Below are 12,759 nucleotides of genomic sequence, written 5' to 3' on the forward strand. Positions count from 1 at the left end.
AACGAGTGAGTCCACGTCAAACCAGCAGCGCAAAAAAATCGATGTCTCCGATCATGCTCGTGATTTTTTTCTGTATTCTTCATCATGAGAAAATGTTGCTCTCAAATTCCCAGCCCAAAATAAAATTATTTGTAAGAGTTATGATTTTTTGAAAATTGTCTACTTTTGACAATTTGAAAAACAACTTTTTTGTTTTTGTTTATAACTCCGCCGGATTTTTGAAATCGAGAATTTCACTTTGAGAAATTGAAAATATATTCAAAACCCTTTAAAATGAGCTCAAATTAACCTCATTTCGTGCATTTTTGGCGCCACAATAGTAAAACTACTTGTTTTCGAAAAACGAGAATAACTAAAAAGCTTTTATTTTTAAAAATCTGAAAACATATTAAATTTTTACAACAAAAAATGTATATTTCTGGGGAGTTCGAACTAGTTCTGGCCAATAGATTCTGAAGTATCGATGATTTCATATTTGTTGAAATTTAGTTTCTGAAATATTCATCAATTAATACATGATCCATCATTTCAAAACATATGTTGATCAAGAAATGGTGTTTTGTGATACTAATATGATAGAGTGGGTCAAGAATTAGTTACATACTCATTTTAAAAAACGCCGCCACTGACACTCTGCGGGAGTAACGAAAACAAGAGTGCTAGTAGTTCAAGTAAACTGTTTGCTATCACTTTTGGATGAACATAACTCTAAATACGTTTCCTACCCGGTGTCAAAATTTCCGTGACTAAATTGTCTGATTTGAATATTTTGAGTGAAAATGGAAGAAGGTGAGTATTTATCTGTCCAAATTAAAGCTTGAGAGTTTGATGAAAATGACATTTATGACTGATCCTTCTTATCATGAGCTTAGAAACAAATTTGACTGGAGCAGGGGAGTGCAGTTTGAAGCTGGACACTGGTGATTGCTCAACAGGTGAATTGGTGAATGTGCAAACTTTGGATCAACCAGAAAGAATTCAAATCCATCACATTATGCCTGATATCGAATTTGTCTGCGCACGACATCTTCAAAGGCGAATTGAGCGTTTTTTGTTCAATCAGAAACATTGTGTAGATCCATTAAAAATCCAGAAAACCCTCGTGAAAACAAATTTGAATGCAGTCTCCAGAGATGTGTATACACAATATGGATCATTACTAGGCTTCATACTTGGCCAAAAACTCTGTAAAAAATGTCTTCACGAGCATCTGCCTGATTGGTATACAAAGAATCAACCAGCAGTTTTAACCCAAGCGATCAGTTGGGCGTCAACCCCACTCTCTGTTTTACCAAAAAGTTGGAGTGCAAATAAAATTCATAATGAGTTTGATGTCTTACGCCATTTGGCTAAATCAGTGAAAAAATTGGTTGATGAACAAGGTATCCTTGTGACACCATCACCCAGACGTGGTAAAACTTTGGATGATCGTGTTGTGAAGTCGATCAACGAATTTTACAATTCAGATGAAGTAAGCAGAGCTCTACCAGGCAAAAGAGATTGTATCACATACCGTGTCGATGGTGAAAAGAGAGAGGTGATTAAGTTTGAATTAAGAAACCAGAACAATTCAATACAAGTGGGATATTTTTTTTTTTTGTATAGTTTTCTTTGCTAATGAATTAGCAATATGCTTCCGAATGGATATGATTCTCAGTTTCAATATTTCCTTCATGACTTTCTTAATGACAACTGTTGTATGTTTCGGTTGCCTCCTAGTTTGAATTAAAATTGTAAATTCATTACAATTATAATTCTTAAAAATTATTTCTATACTTATTCTCATAATTTTTTTTTATTATTAATGTAAATACAATTGTTTTGTTTAGAATTTTCCAATTTGAGATTAATATTTTTTTTATGCTCTTAGAAATTCCCTTCAAATTAATTTGCTTATTCTTCTTCTTCGATAATTGCCCTTTCATGATTTAGTACGCTTCCATGATAACTTATTTGGTTGAATTGAAATATGTGCCATTTAAATTCTCTCTACGAGGATGATATTCATCAAACCATTCTGGAAATGAATTTTCTCTTAATGGAATGGCGTTCTTGAAACTCATCACCTGTAAAGAAGTTGATTGCGTTAATATTTCGTATTTTCAAGAAAATTATGTGTGCGAAACCTACTATTTTCAATCATAAATGAATTTTTTATTTTCCAGGTGGTGAAACTTTAAAGTAACGAAATTTACTTCATCACCGTTGTTCCTGTGTCTGTTGTCTTGTTGCACTTCTTCCCAACCAAAAAATATGGGTGGATCATACACGATTATTATGTATAACCTCGTACCATCATTTATCAAAAAAGCAAATGTCCATCTGTTTCTCATCCATTGGAATCCAATGTCCATGTATCGTATACCCCAGAGTCTATAGGATTTTTAAAAATCGGTTACTTGATTTTGTTTATTATGTTATAATCAATATTGGGAATACTTACGTTTGTGGGACGTTCTCAGTAACATGTGTTATTCTATTTTGAAAAATTAGGTTTGCCATTTTATAGTAAATATTAAAAATTGAATAAAAAATCTATAATTCTCAAAATGGGTAAAAAAAAAGTGCTTTCAAAATCATTTAATACATCAATTAATAAATGATGAACGTTGAATAAACACTCAATTTTTGTTTTTATTATTATTATCATTGTGATTAATTCGAAATTTCGCGGTATTTTGCTAAAATAATTTTATTCATAAAAATTAAACAGTGTGTATCGTCATAGNATTTTTAAAAATCGGTTACTTGATTTTGTTTATTATGTTATAATCAATATTGGGAATACTTACGTTTGTGGGACGTTCTCAGTAACATGTGTTATTCTATTTTGAAAAATTAGGTTTGCCATTTTATAGTAAATATTAAAAATTGAATAAAAAATCTATAATTCTCAAAATGGGTAAAAAAAAAGTGCTTTCAAAATCATTTAATACATCAATTAATAAATGATGAACGTTGAATAAACACTCAATTTTTGTTTTTATTATTATTATCATTGTGATTAATTCGAAATTTCGCGGTATTTTGCTAAAATAATTTTATTCATAAAAATTAAACAGTGTGTATCGTCATAGTTGAAGATAAAGTAAATGAAAATTTTGTAGTCTGGTGTAGTCTATTCTTTGATTTTTCTTTTTGAATATTTGTTTTTTAATCGTATAATATTTAATAATTATAGATTGGCAATTTGAATGAGAAGTTTTTTAAAAATTGAGTAAATCATAAATACTTACCGACCGAATATAATTTAATTTATATTGTTGTGTATTTCAGTCACGATTCACTACACATGTGACACTCACGCATCAGTGAACAAGAAAGAAAACAGTATGTCTCATTTTGAAGAGAATTCAATATCAGCCATTCATTTCATCGAGATCAATACGAGATTATTCTTGGTAACCGCGGTAACCAATCGTGTACAAGAATTTGAGAACAAAATAAAAGAAGAAATTGGAATTAAACAGAGTCGAAACCTGTTCTCTTTTATAATTTTCGGTCTGGGTTTTTCAAAAAGAACAAAGGGTTAAGAACCCAAGATAATTGAGGAACTTCAATTACTCTTAATGAATGGGTAGTCGTGAGGATGACAATATATATTCATGAGAAAGGGGAATAATGTATGGCATTTTTTATTTCATTCTTTGTTACTCTAAATCAATCCTACATCTCCTCTTAATTTAATTTTATATATAATAAATCTCTTGGCGATTCTTTGTGTACGATTCACGCAAAAACCACCGAATGGATTTCAATGGCATTTTTGCTGTTGATAAGTTTAGGGTCCCCATTAGGACACAGACTATGATTTATTCAAATTGAACATTGAACTCTGTGGGACATGAAACCTCAATCGTTCATTAATGAAACTTCAATCGCACCACAATGAAACCCCAATTAAACAATAATAGAACCTCCATTAGACTTACATTGAGCCTTGCTCCACCGGGAGCTGGATGAAAGGAAAGTTGGACTTAACAGCATCTAAAACTGCGATGGAAATGGTAAAAATCAAACTCTTTCTCGTTTTCACTGCAGTTTTAGCCGATGTTTAGTCCACCTCTCCTCTCATCTAGCTCCCGGTGGAACTAAGCTCATGAATCTCAATTGAAGCTGAATTAACCCTCAACTAAACTCCAACTCAACCTTGACTTGACTCCAACTAAATTCTGTAGTAACCTTAACTCAATTCCAACTAAACCTTCATTAACCGGAACTAAACCCCAAATAAATTTCGACGAACTTCGACTTAACTTCGACTGAACCACGACTAAAGCTGGACTAAACCCCAGCGAAACTATAACTCAACTCAGATTGAACCCAGATTGAACCCAGATTGAACCCTGATTAAACCCTGACTAAACCCCTACTGAACCCCAACTAAACTCTGACAAAATCCCAACTAAATCTCGACTAAATTCTGACTAAATCCCGACTAAATCCCGACGAAATCCCGACTAAACCCCAACTAAACTCCGACTAGACCCCAACTAAACTCCGACTAGACCGCAACGAAACTCTCACTAAATTCCCACTAAACTCCGATTAAACTCCAACTAATAACATACATACAAAACAAGGCTATAACTCAAGAGTAAATAATGCTATTGCCACCATCTTCGAACTCGGTCAACATGCTATCAATGCGAATTTTTTGAGCCCTAATTGAATCGATTTAAATGATTATTTCCCGGGTGATCGTCGAAAAATGAAATTTCGAAAAATGTAAATATCTCGGAAACTATACGGTCGATTGAATTCTGGGTGGGGTCAATCGAACGCGCTTATCAAAGCCTACATTTAGAAAAAAATAATGAAATTCCATCGATTGGTTATGGAGAAAAACGTAAAACAAAATGTCACACACATACATACATACATACGCACATACAGACACCTTCTAAAAATAGCATATTCGGACTCCTGGGACCAACTTAGTCACCCTAGCACAAAAAATCGGAAACTTAAAATCGAACGATTACAATGCTTCCATTCGGAAACAAAACCAAAAAAAAAAATCATGGAATTGATTTTATTGTCTGTTTAGTTCCAGAAGCGCCTAATGCTGTTCACACTAAGCGACGCTCACAGTTTGTTCGTGGAGGGTCCGGATGACTCTCAGCCTATTGTAGAATTCTCTAAATTTGCGTCACTTCGACCTCAATACTGTATTCTGCCGGGGGCTAGTGGTACTCATTCTATCTGTGTGTGTAGTGTTCATCAAAACATGATATTACTTCTGAATGCATTGAATTTGGAATCATTGGAGATCGAGAGTGTGGAATGGTCCACTGAAAATATTTTGAAACGAATGATGTGTAATTGATCAACTGAGTCATGTTTCACTGGTAAGAGCCGAAAAATTATGATGACCATTGACCTGAAAATCTATTTTCCTTCCATTTCATTTCACCTTCCCATTTAGGACAATGTACAGACTGTCCCGGTGCTAAAGCTGTGGTGAACGATATTGAAAGTCTCCTCAAGAAGAACTCTATTGCTTCTGTTAAATACCAACAATGGGTTCAAACAGACAGGTAGTTTGCCATACACAATTATTCAACGGACAAATTGTTCGTCAGTTACGGGTTGATTTAAAATTTCTGATTCTGTACAGGAGCAATTTGGAAACGAGGGAAAAAACGGTGGAAGAACTCCTGGAATCACTTCAAACGAACTTGACACCTCTTCTTCGACATGACTTCGTTGCAAAGAAACAAGCTCAATACTTAAGAGAACTCACGAATCAGCTTGAACCTGGTTGTGTCATTGCCATTGGAGATTTCTCTGAAAATTATTCATTTCTTGTCCAAGATTCTATTCAGGGGTATTATTGGTCAAATGACCAGGCTACTGTACATCCATGGGTATGTTATTATCGGTTATCCAGTGACGATACTGAACTCCAACACATTAGCATCGGTGTGATATCAGATCACTTGAAACATGATTTTAGTATGCCCGCTGAGTAGTATTTTTTTGCTTCTCATCAGGGCAAGGGCCCCTGCGATGGGCTGGGTAGATGTTTAAAACGTAGAGCTACACGAGCCAGTCTTCAACGGCCTTACAACAATCAGATTCTTACTCCCATGAATCTCTATGATTGGGCACAAATCAGCCTACCTAATATTGCTACTGTTTTTGTACCACAGGAAGAAATACTCGAGATGGAAGAGTCATTGCATAATCGATTTTCTGATATCAACACAATTTCAGGAACTCGTAGTTATCACGGCTTCATACCGAAGTCTACAGGGACCGTTCTTGCCAAGACGTTTTCTGACTCAAACAACTTCGATACGATCAAGATAACAGAGGATATATTGACACTTCAATCAGAAGTAATAATTATTTTCAATGAGAAATGGTGGATTGGGAGGATCTGTGGGAAAGATTTAATCACGAATGAATTCAGAGCGATCTTGATGGAACCCCATGGCCCTGCTCTATCCTACAAGTTTCCAGATAAGAAGAAGACAGTGAAATTACTATTTGAAACGATTTTGTGTGCGTCACCAGCATTGAAAAAGGGAAAGAAGGATATTTATAAAGTGCCTAAAGTTGCAGAAAAAGTAATTATTCGTAAATTTTATAATCATTTGATGGAGACGGATCTCAAAGAATTGTAAATAAATTGTTTTATAAGTTTTGGAAACAATGACTATCGATTATATTGATGAAATTCTAAAAACACCTGAAGTAAAAACCTGAAAGTCCCAAAATTGCTATAATTTAATTTCGAAACTGGAAATTGGTCCATAATTCAGAATCTATTGGCCAGAATTAGTTCGAACTCCTCAGAAATATACATTTTTTGTTGTAAAAATTTAATATGATTTTTTCAGATTTTTAAAAATAAAAGCTTTTTAGTTATTTGCGTTTTTCGAAAAAAAGTAGTTTTATTATTGTGGCGCCAAAAATGAACGAAATGAGGTTAATTTGGGCTCATTTTAAAGGGTTTTGAATATATTTTTAATTTCTCAAAGTGAAATTCTCGATTTCAGAAATCCGGCGGAGTTATAAACAAAAACAGAACAGATGTTTTTCAAATTGTCAAAAGTAGACAATTTTCAAAAAATCATAACTCTTACAAATAATTTTATTTTGGGCTGTGAATTTGAGAGCAACGTTTTCTCATGATGAAGAATACAGAAAAAAATCACGAGCATGATCGGAGACATCGATTTTTTTGCGCTGCTGGTTGGACGCGGACTCACTCAAACAGTTTTTAACTTTTCCTCGGGGAATAAAATTTTTCCGACAACCTATGGGAAATGTGTTTCCAGATGCACGTGGTACCGATAACCACTGGCAATTTAAATCGTGCCCCAAGTTCCTACTTGGTAATTATTAACTTATCGTCGGAGAATAAAATTTTTCAGATAAGCTTTGGGGCATGTATTTTCAGATGTACGTGGTCCCGATGACCAGTGGGCATCTAAATTATGCATTAGGTCATTCGTCATCCACTGACAACTTGGAATTTAGATCGTTCACAGACAGATCTGTAAACCAAGGATCGGTTGCCCACCGCACTCCTGAGACTCAAGCCGTGGTCCCCATGACCTCCGTAAATTTAGCGAAATCGAGTGATTTGGCTGCCATTTTGAAAACACTTAAATTATGTGCTATTTATGTGCATTTTTTTTGCTATCCAAATTTTTTTTGCTATGCTGGGGTAGTGGAAAATGAGGGGGGAAAAGCGTCGAAACCAATTAAACGCCATAGCGGGAATTTTGGTTCGGCGGAGTAGTCGAAAAATGCATGGAAAATTATGTGCTCATCAATATTCGTGAGCACAAATGATTTTTATTGCCAATAGCAAAGTGTTGAATTATTTGTTATCAATGAATCTTCTTCTTCTCCTATGTCTACTGAATCGGATTTATAAATGCCTCGAGATTAATGTGCCCATCAATATTAGTTAACAAAAATGATTTTTATGGCAAAAATAGTTGTGTTGTATTTTTTTATCAAAAACAGACCTAGTCACAGGACTTCGGCTTACAGACTATACTCAGCTCACGCAGTATGTCTATTGACTTGGACTTATAAAAGACTGGAGATATATGTACCCATCAATATTAAACAACTAAAATGATGTTTATGGAGAAAATAGTTGTGTTGTATTTTTTATCAAAGAAAGACCGAGTCACATGACTTAGGCTTACAGACTAGACTCAGCTCACGCAGTATGTCTATTGACTTGGACTTATAAATGACTAGAGATTTATGTGCCCATAAATATTAACCAACAAAAATGATTTTTATGGAAAAAATAGTGGTGTTGTATGTTTTAACAACGACAGACCGAGTCACATGACACAGCTCCCGTACTATGTCCATTAACTTGGACTTGTAAATGACCAGAGATTTATGTGCGCATCAATAGCCAATGAAAATGATTTGTATGGAAAAAATAATTGCATTGTATTTTTAATCAAAGACAGACCGAGTCACATAACTTAGGCTCACAGACTAGACTCAGCTCACGCAGTATATCTATTGACTTGGACTTATAAATGACTAGAGATTCATGTGCCCATCAATACTAACCAACAAAAACGATTTTTATGGCAAAAATAGTTGTGTTGTATTTTTTATCAAAGACAGACCGAGTCACATAACTTAGGCTCACAGACTAGACTCAGCTCACGCAGTATATCTATTGACTTGGACTTATAAATGACTAGAGATTCATGTGCCCATCAATACTAACCAACAAAAACGATTTTTATGGCAAAAATAGTTGTGTTGTATTTTTTATCAAAGACAGACCGAGTCACATGACTTAGGCCCACAGACTAGACACAGCGCACACATTATGTCCATTGACTTGGACTTATAATTGACTAGAGATTTATGCGCTCATCAATATTAGCCAACAACAGTGATTTTTAAATAAAAAATCATGATGTTGTATTTTTTATCAACAACAGACCATCCCACATGAAAGAGCTCACGGAGTATGTCTATTGACTTGGACTTAAAAATGACGGGAGATTTATGTGCTCATCAATATAAGCCAATGAAAATGATTTATATGGAAAAAATAGGGGTGTTGTATTTTTTATCGAAGGCAGACCAAGTCACATGACACAGCTCCCGTATTATGTCCATTAACTTGGACTTATAAATGACTAGAGATTTATGTGCTCATCAATAGCCAATGAAAATGATTTGTATGGAAAAAATAGCTGCGTTGTATTTTTTATCAAAGACAGACCAAGTCACATGACACAGCTCCCGTATTATGTCCATTAACTTGGACTTATAAATGACTAGAGATTTATGTGCTCATCAATAGCCAATGAAAATGATTTGTATGGAAAAAATAGCTGCGTTGTATTTTTTATCAAAGACAGATCGAGTCACATGACTTAGGGTCACAGACTAGACTCATGCAGTATGTCTATTGTCTTGGACTTATAATTGACTACAGATTTCTGTGCTCATCAATATTAACCAACAAAAATGATTTGTATGGAAACAATAGGGGTGTTGTATTTTTTATCAAAGATCGATCGAGTCACATGACTTAGGCCCACAGACTAGACACAGCGCACGCATTATGTCTATTGACTTGGACTTATAAATGACTAGAGATTTATGTGCTCATCAATATTAACCAACCAAAATAATTTGTACGGGAAAAATAGGTGTGTTGTATTTTTTATCAAAGACAGACCGAGTCGCAAGACTTAGGCCCACAGACTAGACACAGCGCATGAATTATGTCTATTGACTTGGACTTATAAATGACTGGAGATATATGTGCCCATCAATATTCACCAACAACAGTGATTTTTAAATAAAAAATAATGGTGTTGTATATTTTATCAAGGACAGACCAAGTCACATGAGACAGCTCCCGTATTATGTCTATTAACTTGGACTTATAAATGATTAGAGATTTATGTGCTCATCAATATTAGCCAATGAAATTGATTTGTATGAACAAAATAGTTGCATTGGATTTTTTATCAAAGACAGACCGAGTCACATGACTTAGGCCCACAGACTAGACACAGCGCATGCATTATGTCTATTGACTTGGACTTATAAATGACGGGAGGTTTATGCGCTCATCAATATTCGCCAATGAAAATGATTTGTATGGAAAAAATAGGGGTGTTGTATTTTTATCAAGGACAGACCAAGTCACATGACACAACTGCCGTATTACGTCTATTAACTTGGATTTATAAATGACTAGAGATTTATGTGCTCATCAATATTAACCCACAAAAATTATTTTTATGGAAAAAATAGTTGAGTTGTATTTTTTATCAACGACAGACAGAGTCACATGACTTAGGCCCACAGACTAGACACAGCGCACGCATTATGTCCATTGACTGGGACTTATAATTGATTAGAGATTTGTACTTATCAACATTAGCCAACAAAAATGATTTTTATGGCAAAAATAGTTGTGTTGTATTTTTTATCAAAGACAGACCTAGTCACAGGACTTAGGCCGACAGATTAGACTCAGCTCACGTGTTATGTCTATTGACTTGGACTTATAAATGACTGGAGATTTATGTGCTCATCAATATTAGCCAACAACAGTGATTTTTAAATAAAAAATCATGGTGTTGTTTTTTTTTATCAAAGACAGACCTAGTCACAGGACTTAGGCCGACAGATTAGACTCAGCTCACGTGTTATGTCTATTGACTTGGACTTATAAATGACGGGAGGTTTATGCGCTCATCAATATTAGCCAACAACAGTGATTTTTAAATAAAAAATCATGGTGTTGTTTTTTTTATCAACAACAGACCATCCCACATGACAGAGCTCACGCAGTATGTCTATTGACTTGGACTCATAAGTGACTAGAGATTTATGTGCTCATCAATATTAACCAACAAAAATGATTTGTATGGAAAAAATAGTTGTGTTGTATTTTTTATCAAAGACAGACCGAGTCACATGACTTAGGTCGACAGACTAGACTTAGCTCACGCAGTATGTCTATTGACGTGGACTTATAAATGACTGTACATTTATATGCTCATCAATATTAGCCAACCACAGTGATTTTTAAATAAAAAATCATGGTGTTGTATTTTTTTATCAAAGACAGACCGAGTCACATGACATTGGCCCTCAGACTAGACACAGAGCATGAATTATGTCCATTGACTTGGACTTAAAAATGACGGGAGATTTATCTGCTCATCAATATTAGCCAACAACAGTGATTTTTAAATAAAAAATCGTGGTGTTGTATTTTGTATCAACGACAGAGCCACTCACATGACTTAGGCCGACAGACTAGACTCAGCGCATGAATTATGTCTATTGACTTGGACTTATAAATGCCTCGAGATTTATGTGCCCATGAATATTAGTGAACAACAGTGGTTTTTACACCAAAAATAGTGGTGTATTTTCTATCACCGACAGACCGACTCACATGACACAGCTCACGCATTCTGTCCATTGATTTGGACCTATAAATGACTGAAAAATTGTGCTCATTAATATTAGCAAACAAAATTCTTTTTCATTGCCAAAATATTGCTATGGTATACTGTTGTTTGCTAATATTGATCAGCATATAAATGTACAGTCATTTATAAGTCCAAGTCAATAGACATGATGCGTGCGCTTTGTCTAGTCTGTGGGCCTAAGTCATGTGACTCGGTCTGTCTTTGATAAAAAATACAACACAACTATGTTTTATTTAAAAATCACTATTGTTGGCTAATATTGATCAGCATATAAATGTAGAGTCATTTATAAGTCCAAGTCAATAGATATAATTCATGCGCTGTCGGGTGACGTGGTCTGTCCTTGATAAAAAATACAACACCCCTATTTTTTCCATACAAATCATTTTCATTGGCTAATATTGATGAGCACATAAATCTCCCGTCATTTTTAAGTCCAAGTCAATAGAAATAATGCATGCGCTGTGTCTAGTCTGTGGGTCTACGTCATGTGACTCGGTCTGCCGTTGATAAAAAATACAACACAACTATGTTTTATTTAAAAATCACTATTGTTGGCTAATATTGATCAGAATATAAATGTACAGTCATTTATAAGTCCAAGTCAATAGAAATAATGCATGCGCTGTGTCTAGTCTGTGGGTCTACGTCATGTGACTCGGTCTGCCGTTGATAAAAAATACAACACAACTATTTTTTCCATAAAAATCATTTTTATTAGTTAATATTGATGAGCACATAAATCTCTAGTCATTTATAAGTCCAAGTTAATAGACATAATACGGGAGCTGTGTAATGTGACTTGGTCTGTCCTTGATAAGAAATACAACACCCCTATTTTTTCCATACAAATCGTTTTCATTGGCTAATATTGATGAGCACATAAATCTCTAGTCATTTATAAGTCCAAGTTAATAGACATAATACGGGAGCTGTGTAATGTGACTTGGTCTGTCCTTGATAAGAAATACAACACCCCTATTTTTTCCATACAAATCGTTTTCATTGGCTAATATTGATGAGCACATAAATCTCCCGTCATTTTTAAGTCCAAGTCAATAGACATAATTCCTGCGCTGTGTCTAGTCTTAGGGCCAATGTCATGTGACTCGGTCTGTCTTTGATAAAAAATACAACACCATGATTTTTTATTTGAAAATCACTTTTGTTGGCTAATATTGATCAGCATATAAATGTACCTGCAACCCTTTTATTTTTTATTATTTTTATACTCTTTTATCGCCCCCAACTACACTGCCCCCTAATATATATTTGGCCACCGCTGGCTACC

This window comes from Diachasma alloeum, unplaced genomic scaffold (assembly GCF_001412515.2).
Source record: "Diachasma alloeum isolate Michigan unplaced genomic scaffold, Dall2.0 Dall_scaffold_78914, whole genome shotgun sequence".
Classification (NCBI taxonomy): Eukaryota; Metazoa; Arthropoda; class Insecta; order Hymenoptera; family Braconidae; genus Diachasma; species Diachasma alloeum.